The following is a 13664-nucleotide window of genomic DNA, read 5'->3' on the forward strand; positions in this document are numbered from 1 at the left end:
ATAAAAGCGATCAAATAAATTTAGATACCTCTATACTTATCAGAGGTATGGATATTGATGCAGTGGTCGGCAATCTGCGGCTCGCGAGCCACATGTGGCTCTTTACACTTTTAATTTGTGCTGGGTGGCCGCTCCAGGAGTCAGAACTCTGCTCCTCGCCTCTGTCAGTGCCCGCCCTGTGTGGCTCTCAAAATAAATTTCAATCGTGGTTTTGGCGAGATTTGGCTCAGTTGAAAAAAACAAAGGTTGCCGACCACTGGCCCGGTCTCACACCTGCTTTACATAGTTACAACTTTATGCAGTTATCTCCCCCATTCCCATCCTTAGAAGGTGTACCTTGAAGATTTTTTTCAACACTCACACTTAGGAAAAATTGCTTGAAACTTCTGGCTAAAATTCTCATAGAGGGCTTTTTTTTTTTTTTTTTTTTTGCCTTACTGTGATCAAATTGTCATTTCTTTTCCAATAAAAATAAGAGAAAAATTAAGTTTTCTTTAGCTTAGAATAAGTGCCGATGCCCCTGAGCTCAACAGAGATGTGCATTATAGTTGTCATGTCCATAGAATTGTAGAGGACTTGCAATACTGATACTTTTGAGTAGATTAAAATTAATTATAATATATATGTGGTACATTGAACTTTTTTGTGTGGGGGTCCAGTGGAAGAGCTCAAGGAACCTTTTCTGATGCCAGGATCAAACATGATAGGCCAAGTGTGCAAGGCAAGTACCCTGTCCACTGTACTATCCTTGCCCTGATATTGTTTCCTTTCTTACTGATATTTATAAACTCACTTTATTTCATCACAAAGTTTCTAAGTTCAGCTATTTGTGCACATTTCACCTGCTGTTTTTCTTCAGTCTTATATATCTAATTTTAATTGGTCTTATTACACTATTTTTTGACTTCTAGTTCAATAGAGGGTCAGTGTCTCTCAGTGGCTACTGTCTCCAATTTGTTTCTGTCTTGCTAATTAAGAAACTTTGTGACTTAAGTCAATATTGCAGTTCAATATAGATTATTTTTTGATAAAGATAAGCAAATTCTTAAGAATTAAATTTTAGACATAACTTTAAAAATACAAGGGACTAAAGACCAGATTACCAACTCTAAAACTCACAAGTTAATGACAATGATGTAGAACAGTAATCATTTGATCTAATATTGCATTTAGGAACTGGCTACCAATTAGAATAATTCAATAATATAATAGAAATACCATTCTTAATAAATAGTAGTTAATTCATAATCAATATTTTCATTTACTTCTAATTTTGAAGCTCTTATAAATTTTATAGTTTTTCCATTTAAAACATTCAATTGTCTGATAAGAAAGACAAAACATGAGCCTACTATATAAAGGAAGGAAATCTGAGAACTAAACTATTGGCACCACTGTGTTGTTTATTTACTTTCTAAATGTTCATCCTGAAGCTTTAATACAATACAGAAGAGATGCAGAGAAATAGTATGTAAAATGTCTGTATAACTAAAGGAAGTTTAAAGTTTTTATGTTCTATAAGTTAGTGCCATTGTTTAAAATGATAGACTTAGTTCTTATTTTTAACAGTTATTTTTCTTTATAAGCCATTGATTTTAGTTCAATGAAACTGTTAACTTTGAAAATGGCATTTGTGGGGCCAGAGCAATAGCACAGCAGTAGGTTTTTGCCTTGTACATGGCCGACCTAGGACTAACTTGGGTTTGATTCCTGGCAACCCATATGGTCCTTTACGCCTGCCAGAGGCCATTTCTGAGCATAGAGCCAGGAGTAACCCCTGAGGATGACTGGGTGTGCACCTCCCGCGAAAAAAGAAAGAAAAAATGGCATGTGTTCCTGTGACTTTTAAAGGAAAGTGGACAGTAACCACTGTTTGTCTCCTGAGAATACCTCCCAGTTTGCCTGTGATTCTGTTACCTGCCTTTTTTAAATGTAATTTGAATAATGCCCCTTGGTTTTTTAAATTGCAAATACAGGTTGAGATAAACTTACTATATAAATAAATTTTTTGGAAATGAAGAAGTGATTACTAATAACAGTAGACCTTACTAATGAATGACATCATAAAATCAGCTTTCTTTTGGAAATATTTGATATTTGATCAGAACTAACCATGTGCATTGTGCTGAGATGGCAGTAGAAGAAACTATCCAACAGGTTGACTTAAATTTGATGGCTATTCATACATAGTGCGCAAAACTGTAAATATCTTCAGAAGAAATGAAACATCCTCAAATATGTGTAAGTTTATTTAAGCACTAGAAATCTTTTTCTCAGAAATTATTTACTATTTCAGTACATTTTAAATTTTTAAAATATGGTCAAGTTTTGGTGCATACATCAGTAAGTTTCCAGGCTTAAAATGTCCTTACATATTTTATAATTTGTCCCAAAAGATAGTAAGGAGGGAGCTATCTTAACTATCTTAAGGGGACTCTATACAACCCCCGCCACATGATGGTACTGAATGATGACTAGTGTTATACCCTGAGCAGCAGGCTGGGTCCCCCCATAGAAAACCTCCAGATGTGGTCTAAAAGAAAAACAAAATTAAAATACTTCATAATTATATATAACTATCTACAAAAATAAAAGAGAAAACAAGATTCTGTGCTTTGAGGTTATCTCAGCATTACCACTTACTAGGTCGGTCATTAATCTTTGATTTTAAATTTCGTCACTAACTCATCATGAATACATAGAAACATAGTCAATTAAAATTGTAAGGAAAACATAAATTAGCATATGATTGTCTTTTTCTTATTTATGCTATCTTCTATGATTATTATTTATGTTTTTATTTTCTGCATTATTTTTTCCCTTATAGTTTTCCTTTTTCTTCAAAATTACATGCAGTATTATAATGCTTTCTGTATGAACTGGAAAAATAGTCTATGGGTTGTTTTTATTTTTTAGCTCTTAAGAACTTAATCCCTGAGGTGAATTACCTGCTAAATGATTTATATTTTTCTTTTGTGGACTGACACCAACATAGAAAATCTGAGATTTTTCCATGGAAAAAAATATTTATTACTTTGTAACTTTATGCTTATTTGTGTTGCTTTTAGTAAGCATTGTTGAGAGAATAAAACTGTATTTGTTAGTTCAGTTTCAGCATTTACTGGCACTTTGTTATGTACTATAAAAGCTTAACTAGGAAAAATCTATACATTTGTTTTGAAGTCATGTTCATGCAGTGTTTTATCCTGGCCCATTGTGTAAGTATGAATTTTTAAGCATTTTAGCATTTCATCAAAGTAATAAGGCACTTGATTTTCATTCATCCATATGAACACAATTAGGAAAAAATGTCACTTGTCTTAAATAGTATTTGTCAGATTTTCTTCATCAAACTTGGTAAATACAGATCTCTTGACATTTTGATGAATTTTCATCACTCCATGGTAAACCTAAGTGACTGGGCTGTGGCCCGTGAACAGCTTTTGTTTCTCTGTGACATTAAAATGTATTTTTTTCAAAAACATGATTATAATGAATATTCAAAATTAGATTCATTTTCCAGCATGTGCTGTGCACAATAGGTCAGAAGTCGTGGCCAGAGAAGAACACTTACTAGTCAATCTTGAGGTTTTATTTTTTCTTATGAATCTCATCTTTTCACATGGTTGAAATATATAACCAAGAGAGAAGAATATTCAGCTAAATATATGCCTGTTTCATTTACCTAGACAACTTTGAAAATTCCTTTCACATGTAGTTAAGTTAAAAGTTGGTGTGTCTCCCTAGCTGTATATTGTCTTGACTGAAATTTTCTTGGAGCGTATGTTCAAGACAGCTTGAAATAGACATTATAAATGAAGAATAATCAGTTGCCATAGTTCAGAGAATTTTCTTCAAATACTCTTCCATTTCTGCTCCAAGAAAATTTTATTTACTCAAATATAAATCTTTATTTAATACTCTAGAGCCTTATCCTCAACAAACACCTCATTTTAGGACAATCATTTTTATATCCTGTCACTGGGTGATGATGATAAATGGAAAACAATTAAGTATATTGTTTGTCAGATTTCTTCTTTCACAATTCAATAAATATTCCCAGAGTTCTTTCTTGTCATATTATTTACAATGATTACCAAGTGAAAGGTAGTTGGAACTTCAAAATAAAATATTCTTTTCATTGTGATTGTACTTTTTTTAGTGATACAAGATATGACTTAAAACTTTGGATATGTATAAGCTAATAACTTAGAGATATTAAATCTTTTATTTCGGGGCCTTGAGCTGTTAGATACTTACATAAGAAACAAAAACACTTTGTGATTCTAAATTAGTAGAAGTTATATCTGTATTTAAGTGGGAGGCCTATCTGTAATGCAATCCTTTTATATTTAGTATGTTTTTAAAATTTAAATGACTGTTTCCACACATATTTATTAAATAAAAGCTTATTATATCTACTATTGTTCCACTGCAAGAGATATTACCAACTATTTGTCAATAATGGTGACAAATAAAAAGAAAACAAAAGCAAATTCTTTCTTAAAAATCGCCCACACTAAAGTTCATCTTCTCTAAAACTTTCATTTCTTAAACAAAGTCTATGGTATAATGTTTCTTTTGAAAAGTGAATTTTAGATTTTACCTGTGTTTGTTTTAAGCTTCATTGATTTATAATGGTATTAAAGTTGGTTGCACCTTTATTTTATCAAATACAGTCAGGTAGTAAACAAGAGATTTAACTTAGAAAATGTAATATTCATGTGCAATAAGTAAATTTATGTTATAAGTAACCTTTATATAATGGCACACTTTGTCCTTTTCTCATTTAATATTTTTCTCATTTTCTCATTTTAAGTATTTTCTTATTTAGTTGGGTTTTCTTTTCTAAAATATTATTCTGGGATCCTATAAGGCCAGAAATTTGATATCTTATTTCCCAGATTATATGTTCAAATAACATATCCCAAGTTATATACTTTAGCAAAAGAACTGGAATTAAAATTCTTCCCTGCATATCTCTATACTGAACTCCCAAGAAAGAACAGAAAAACTTTATAAGCTGAAACTTTGATTTTAGACTACTTAGATTATTTTCATTATCTTTAAATACCAAAAGCTGTTCTTTAACAGCATCCCCTCTAATAATTAAAATATCTTTCAAATAATCAATTCTATGTTACTTTTGCTGCAATTATTTTTGACATTTTATCATAACTTTTTATTATTATTTATGAGTGTATACATTTGTAATTTTTCCTTATGGCATTTAAGTAAAATTTTTTGCAAGCTTGTCTTTTGTTTGCTTACATTACAGTCCTAACCTCACAAATGTTTAAGAATTAATTTAGCAATGATCAGGTAAGAATGCTCAATGAAATTTGTTCTGATTTTTATATACGTATTGTATTGTATTTTGTAATGTCTGTCAATGCTGATGGTGTCCGTCTCTGGAGTTGTATGTGTTTTATGGCAATATCCAAGAGGGATAGAGAGATAGTGCAGTGGGAATGGTGATTGCATTGCATACTGCTGACTCAGGTTCCTTCTCGCCATCTTTGCACCACAAAGAGTGATCCCTGAATGTAGAGTCAGGAGTAAAACATGAGCACTACTGGGGATGGCCCAAGAAATAAACAAAAATTATTCTAAAATATCTATAAAGTGCTTAATATATAGCATAATACTTACATTTTGATGCCTCCACCTAAAATGTTTTTTATGTTTATATCTTCCTGCATGTTGCCATTTTACTATTAAACCTTAATAGACAAAATACATTTAGAAAATAGAAATAAAGGGAGAGATAGCATGGAGGTAAGGCATTTGCCTTTCATGCAGAAGGACGGTGGTTCAAATCCCGGCATCCCATATGGTCTCCTGTACCTGCTAGGGGAGATTTCTGAGCATAGAGCCAGGAGAAACCCCTGAGCGCTGCCGGGTGTGACCCAAAAACAAAAACAAAACAGAAAATAGAAATAAAATAAAATAGAAATAAAATTCTCAAGTATCACTGTTAAGACAAGTATATATCTACAGTGGGAAAAATTAAATTTGTAAGTATTTTATAAATAACTAAGTACTATAAGTATTTTATAAATTATTCCTATGGTCATGTCACTTTACAATGACAATCTTTTTGGTCTCCTGGGATATTGAAAAAAATAAGAAATCTAGTGCATTGTGCTTTGGTAGTTTTGAAGTAGACTATGTACATTACTGCAATTTGTTTTATGTAAGTTGAACATATCATACTAATATAATAATAATTCTTTGTATTCAATCGACCTTACCTGTAGGGTATTCCTTCCTCCAAGGCCCTTGCCTGGGCTTCCTGTTGATATTAATTTCACCTGGAGAATCAGACCCCTTACTTCTGGGCTGGGGCAGGCTATTTTGAAGAAAGAAAAGATAGAGACTGACTGGAGGGAAGGGAGGAGGCAACAAAAAGCAGAAAGCCAGAGAGAAGCAGCATAGAAATGCTACTTGGAAAAGGCTGAATATAGAAAACATATGAGGAAATGCACATGGTGGCTAGGGCCATAGAATTAACCGAGATATTTCTGATGAAACTTTAATTGACTGCTTGTGATTATTTCTCCACCGCTATCCAGCGTCTTCAGACCCATCCACTGAAGGAGCTAAAGATAGTGTGCTGTGCTGAGAATGGCCTCACTGAGAAACATGGACATTAGGCATTGCATTTTAAAATAAATCAACACTTACCCACTGTTGTATTTCACTGACCCCTTATTTATTTGTATTCAGTTCTAAGTTAATGTCTTTTTCTGCTCTTACTTTATAGAACTTTGTGTTGAAATATATTCATTTACTTCACCTTCACCAGAAGAAAAGTATGCTTGCAGTAGAGTTTGGTAGGAAATTCTTGTATACAGAAGAAATTTTCCAAAAATGAACTCATTCACAAATATGAGTTGCTTACCCTGTTTGTAGCATATAGCATTCATTTTCCCTCCTTGGAAGCATATTTTATTTGTTTATTTAGAGAAGTTGCCTATTTATTAATTTTTAATTTTTAATTAATATATTTATTTAAAGCAATATAATTACAAACATGTTTGTAGTTGGGTTTCAGTTATAAAATGAAAGCATATTTTAGCAATATATTTTCATCATATTAAAATTTTGTAGTTATTTCATACTGAATGACTTAAGATTCTTCCTGAAACTTTCTCAATCCATTACTCCTCATATTTTTAATCCTCTTCTCTTTTGTAATAAGAGAAAAATGTCTCCTCTAGATTACTGGAGTATCATGAATCCTCTTAGCTTACTAATTAAGGCTTTGTTCTTGTGACTGTTTCCACTATCAGACTTTCAGTGTCTCAGCACAATGTTTTGTGCATTATTTGTCTTGTCAAAATTCAACAAAGTACATAATACATTGCAATGTACACAATGCATATTGCTCACATTATAAAATAATTTATATTTTATTTAATACAGGAATGAATTGATAAATAAAATTATTTTCCAATTATTTTATAGTAGTTATTAAACTAGCTTAATTTATTCAAAATATTTTATATTAAACACTTTGTTTAAGGACTATTTTTCACATAGTTGATAATAATATATTTGTTTATAGCAGGGATGGCGAACAAGTTCGACACAAAGAGCCAAAATTTTAAACTGTGAGAGTCAAAGAGCCACAGTAAGCAGTGACCTGCCAAAACAAACACTCACACAATAGAATAGAATTTTAACAATGATCTGTTAAACACATATTGCACTTTCCCATTTAGAGTGAGGGTCATAATCCTGTTCACCACCCTTGGTTTATAGGTAGATGGAAGCAAAATTTTTAAAGAGGGAAAAAGAAAACAAAATAATAGAGGAAAAATAAAGAGTACAACAAGAAGAAAATTTTGAAAGTTGTATATTGAAATGAGGCTTTAAGATGCTATCCGAAGATTTAGTAAACTCTTGTATCTAGTTGGTTATTCTGTTACTTCTTTTGTTTCTAAGCATAAGGTGGCTTCAGATAGATGTTGGTATCTAAATTGGTGTCTTTCTACAGAAATGACAGTATTGTAAAAAATGGCGTTGTCATGTTACCGCAAAATGCAGTTGTTCTGTACAGGAATTCCAAGCACTATTGCTGATATTGAGGTTTTTGTGGGGTGTGTTTTCAGCTTCAAGGGCTTTGTAAGTATGAGAAGGTGAGGGGTGGGGTACCTGTGCTTACTCCAATTTTTCAGGTAACATCAATTCAAATACTGGCATAGCTCGAGTTCTGGTTAGATAATTGCATTATTAACAGTAATATCTAAACAAAGATTAAATAGCTATATCCTTTAGTCACAAAGCTAAACTTTCAAGAGGGATATAGTTAAAACTGAAATAGTAACAAATACCCTTAAGAAATACAGAAATAAAAATTTGAACCGTCTAGACACATTAAAAGACTAAGACTATCGTTTGAAGTGAGAAATAGGACACGGTAGTTAAGATCAAGTTAGATATGATACTGGGTCTTCAGTGTAAAACTTTAGTTTCATATTTCATGTTCTCTAAGTTTGTTTTCCCTATATAGAGCCATGTGGGATAAATAAAAGCACACAATTCAAAAGTGTTCTTTTTTACTTAGATTTAAAGCACGTTTTTCATTATTTAAACTATCTTTCATGGATTCTGTGCAACAAAATGGTGAAAACAATAAAGCAAAAGTTTGAGTCAATGAGCCCACCTCGTCTACAAATAATATTGCACCCCTCCCATCCATTAATCTAATGCCTAAATCACAATGTTAATTCAAGCATAAATGAATGTTATAGAAAGTAGGCTTAAAATACATTTTTATTCTTTGGAATTTAGTAAAGAGTGAAGGAACTAATAATAATGTGATATTGTTGCTTTCATACTGCAGACAGCAAGAAATAAATAAATAAAGCCTTCCTTTGATTTCTTGATGGTAAGATATGACTAGCTTTCATTATGCTAGTAGTACAAATGTCCCCATATTTTAAACATGTTTGATAAGATCCTAATCTATTGTATATTTCAGTTGTTATTTTTGCCATATATTGTATCTAATAGGCCTATTCACAAATGAAGAGCGTATGAAGGAAAAGATGAAATCACTTCATAACAAGGCATTGAGATAAAGCTATCCTAAATTATAAAAACCTTCAAATGTATATGGCCTTTTTATTCATGACATTTTTTCAAATATCAAAGTGTTTCAAGTGGCTTTGATGAGATACTTATGAATTCATAAAAGTGTTTTTCATAACATGCTCACCTTTGGTGCTTAGGGGTTATGTAGATTGCTTTTATTTGCTTGGCTGTAAAAGAATAGCCAAGAGTGGTTGGCATATATATAATACTTTAAAAACACTTTTTTATATTGTTCATATCTACTTTTCACAAAGCGCTTAAACTCTCTACCTAAACTTTAGGCAATGATATGAATAAATGTGAAATATTATTAGTTCTGGAGTGTAACTATGAATTTTGTTTTCAAATGAGCAGGATATATAACAACCTGGGAACATTTCTAATTATCTTCACTATTCCTTAAAACCCAGAGCAGAAATTTAATATTTTTAAATGTGTACCATTATATTGAGGAGGCAGCTGTAAGTTATCACTATCAAAATATGAATACTTGTAGGCTTAACTAGCAACCTGATCAGATATATTTTATATAATTAAATAATGGAGACATTTTAAAAGTAAATTACAACACCATGGGCAATTCTTTGTGAATAATGGAGCAAGCTGAAGAGAAAAGTAGAAAAGGGTAAACGTGATTAGTGGTTGCTGTTCATGAGAAAATTTTCTCCACCTCTAATTTGACTTTTATGAAGAGCATTAATGAATACATTTTGCAGTAATACTGTTTGTTGTTTTAACTGCACAGGGCTGCTTTGAAGTGCTATTAGAATATGAAGATAAAGCCTAGGTAAACTGTATCAGATATAAGGGCTCTTGCCATGACACATCTGGATTAGCTCATTTAAACTCATCCTTTTCAGGTGACATGTATTTTTTGTGTGAAAACTAAGGTTATCACAATTTCAAATAGAAACTGCTATTTTAAGGGACTTGCTTTATGAAGAAAAAGACTGTGAGAGAAGCAGGAAATATTAGTACATTGAACAAAGTGAAAGACAAGGTAGTTTAACTTGTTGGCTTGTTTGCTGAAACTCAAAAGCAAATATACTATAGCTGAAAGTATTCCATTTTTATCCGCCTGCTGCAGTAATGGTTGTGTTACTTCAGGGCTTCTACTTCAATAATTGATCAGGGTTTGTATAGCACCGGCTAAGAGCAAAAATAAGAGTCTTGCTTTGAACAAACTGCTGCAATGTTATAGCATTAGGCACAGAAACAAGATTCGGGAAATATAGATATAGAAGAAACAGGAAAAAGATGGATACATTGGGTGGTAAATACTGCTTCAGGCTAGAAAGTAATGAGAATTTTTCCGTAGAGAGTTTTGACCTGCTATTCAAAAATTGTTTCTTGTCTTAATAAATCCTAAAAGTGTAATTTACTTGCAAAAGGGAAAGAACAAAGGCACCAAAATTCTTTTGATAACAACACTTGTTAAGGTTGATAAGTTGGGTTTCAAATGTGTGAAGAAATATGTGTGACAGTCTGTTTTAAGGTGACATCCTAAGTGTTCAGATGCTTCCATCTTTTGCTACTTATAAAGTAATAGCCTAGTATGGCTTCTACTTGTGCATTTGCACTAGAATAAGCTGAACTTCATAGAAGAAAACAAGCTTATAGGTAATAAAAGTTGAAGATATCTATAATGCATCTTAATCTCATAAAAGAAAATATGTATTGTAATTTTGGGGTTAAATATATTTCTCATTACAAAATTGTTTGGTTTTATAAAATAAATAACCTTTGTTAAAATATTGCTTCTCAGCATAGTTTTACAAAGAGTATAAGTTTACATTTTGTGGACTGAATCTATATAACTAATAAAGGTATCATTTGCTAGATGCATGAAGGCATGCATGTATGTATGCATTTTTCTAAAATTTGCATATTTGTTTAAGGATTTGCATTAAGTTTTAGTTTAGCCTTTTTGATTGTATGTGTGTGAACGTTTGCGCAAGCATATTTTCATGTTTTGTTTGTTTGGGGGCTACACTGAGCAATGCTCAGAGCTTACTCCTTGCTATGCACTCAGGAATTACTCCTGGCACTGTTTGAGAATGATACTGACTTAAACTTGGGTTAATAGCATGCAAGGCAAGACTGCTACCCACTGACTGTCTTCTCAGTGTCTATATTTGTTTACTTTAGCACAAAAATGAACTTTAATGCTTCTAAATATCATGAGGTAGGCTCTAAATTTAAATGTATCCATGCCATTAAAATAACTGCATTTTAATCTGTTGTTATGCTGCTTAATACATAGAACATGTGAAACAAAATTACAGAAGTAAAATACTCTAGGAGCAAAATTATAAAAAAGTGATTTTCTCATTATCTTAACACTCATAGTGCAGAGATTATTTTGTCAAATTACCATTGGAAATTAAATTTAAAGATATATTTATATATTTATAATTATACCAAGAATCAACAAGATAATATATAATAATTTGTTTTCAAGTATATAACAAGTATGTCTCCAACTGTTTTTGACCTTAGCCTTTGTTTCCACCGTAAGTCATTTTTCTTATTTCCTAGTAAACCAGTTAGATCCTAGTATCATGCCATCATCCCCCTTTTATGTCATTGTCCAAGTCTAAAGCAGAGCTATTTGGCTCTCAGTTCAGAAACACTGAAATAGTTTCTTGAACTGAAGTAGTTTCTTGAAACCCTTCAAGACAAAAATTGTCCCAAATTGTCTCAGACTCCTTTATTCGTAAATATGTTGCTATAATCCAGAGTTAAGCACTGGGGTGAGATTTTGGCAATCGATTAGTTTTTTCTACAGTGAGTTATAAAACTGCTCAGATTTCCACTTTCAAATGAGTTTAGGAACATTGAGCTAAATAAAGATAGATTTTTTAGTGAAGATTTTCTCAGGGCCTTTATAATGTTATCTTATGCTGCTAAGCACCAACAGGGCAAACAGTGCTGTTTTCTCAAACATCTCGTCATAGGCATTCTTTGCTCAGAATCTCAGGGGACCAGTATGCCTTTCAGTAACTTTGTAAATTACTGATTTTGGCCTATACAGCCTCATTGCTGATAAGCTTTGTAGTGAGAAAATAATTTTTTTGTTCTTCAAATATCAAAAAATAAAAAACCCACCTCAATATAATTTCCAGTGTATTTCACAAGAATTTAAAACCCTCTTGTAAGTCATTGTAATAAAATTTATTTAAAGTAAAAGTGAACAGTGAGAAGCCAAGTCATAACACTAACTAAACTCAAACAAACTAAAGGGTTTTTTAGATAGCAGTCTATTTACATACATGGCTTTTTAAGGATTCTGAAAATTGTATATGACGTGTTTTGAGGTATTCTATGGCACAAATCATACATGTTAAGTGTTTAAGTACCAAGGAATTGCTTTTAGTTCTTTGAATGAACTTTCTATACATTCATTGTATATTTGTTATACTAAACTATAGTCGATAAAGTAGGAAAAAAAGCTAAAAATGATACGGAATCTCTATTTTTAAAAGATACCAATAAAGAAAGAAAGGTAAAGATGGAAACAAGAAATATACTGTGTGTTAAGACTTATATTAAGTGCTGAACCATACAGGTGAGTGAGTGAGTGAGTGAGTGAGTGAGTGTGTGTGTGTGTGTGTGTGTGTGTGTGTGTGTGTGTGTGTGTGTGTGTGTGTGTGTAGGGGTTAGGTAAATGACTCAGACTGAGAAAAGCAAATGGTAATATTTGAGATGGCTCAGAAATGGACTGAAAGAACTATTCATGGAGATGTACTGTATTTTGAGAAGTTATGACAAGTATACAAGCACAGGCTTGGGGGATATTACAGTTTTCTGTAAGATTCAAATGTGAAGTTCAAGGAACAATGATGAAATCTTAAATCTTATGTGAATACAATGAGATGAGTTTACAAAATCAATTCTAAAGACCTGAATCATTTCCTCTAAGTATTAGAGGAACCATTGAGTTTTCTACCAATGAAAAAAGGAAGGAAGGGAAGCAAGGAAGAAAAGAGAAAGGAATGATGAAAAGAGACAAAGAAATAGATGATACTATGTTTTTGATACACCATATTGTGTATGAGCATAACTGTGAATTAGTAACAGAATTCTGATAATTGGAAAGTTACATCAGCTAAAAAAAGTTGAATGAAGACATCTTAACCCTACAATGAACTTTAAAATTAAAAAATATTATGTATTGTATCCTATAATATTGATTTTTAAATTCTTTATACTCAGAATCTTTTCTTTGTAATTTTTTCAGTAAAAAAAAACAGTGGAAAATGTTTTTAAAGAAAACAGTAGAAAATGAAGAAATGTCTCTGGAGGAAATATGGGTATAAAAACTCTAGAGAAAAATTCAAGTAGTTCCCTATAATTTAGCAAAAACAAATAGAAAAATGAAAGACTGTAAGATGAGAGTTGAGTGATTTCTTTTATATATTTGATAGAAAAAAGCATACTGTGGGAATCACAAATGGTCCAAAGCAATAAAATTTGTGAAATGATCATAAACTCATAAAAATTTATCTTACCATGTTGGAGAGATGGGGGTGGAGAATATGACTTAGAAGGAACACCTCAAA

At 31.8% G+C, this 13664-nt stretch overlaps 1 protein-coding gene across 1 annotated transcript in view; it reads left to right on the top strand.

The window, feature by feature from the left end:
• ARHGAP15 (Rho GTPase activating protein 15) overlaps positions 1-13664 on the top strand; it is a 723932-nt gene that overhangs the window by 202350 nt on the left and 507918 nt on the right. The window lies entirely within an intron of this gene.

The sequence above is a fragment of the Suncus etruscus genome, chromosome 5, assembly GCF_024139225.1.
Source record: "Suncus etruscus isolate mSunEtr1 chromosome 5, mSunEtr1.pri.cur, whole genome shotgun sequence".
NCBI classification, from domain to species: Eukaryota; Metazoa; Chordata; class Mammalia; order Eulipotyphla; family Soricidae; genus Suncus; species Suncus etruscus.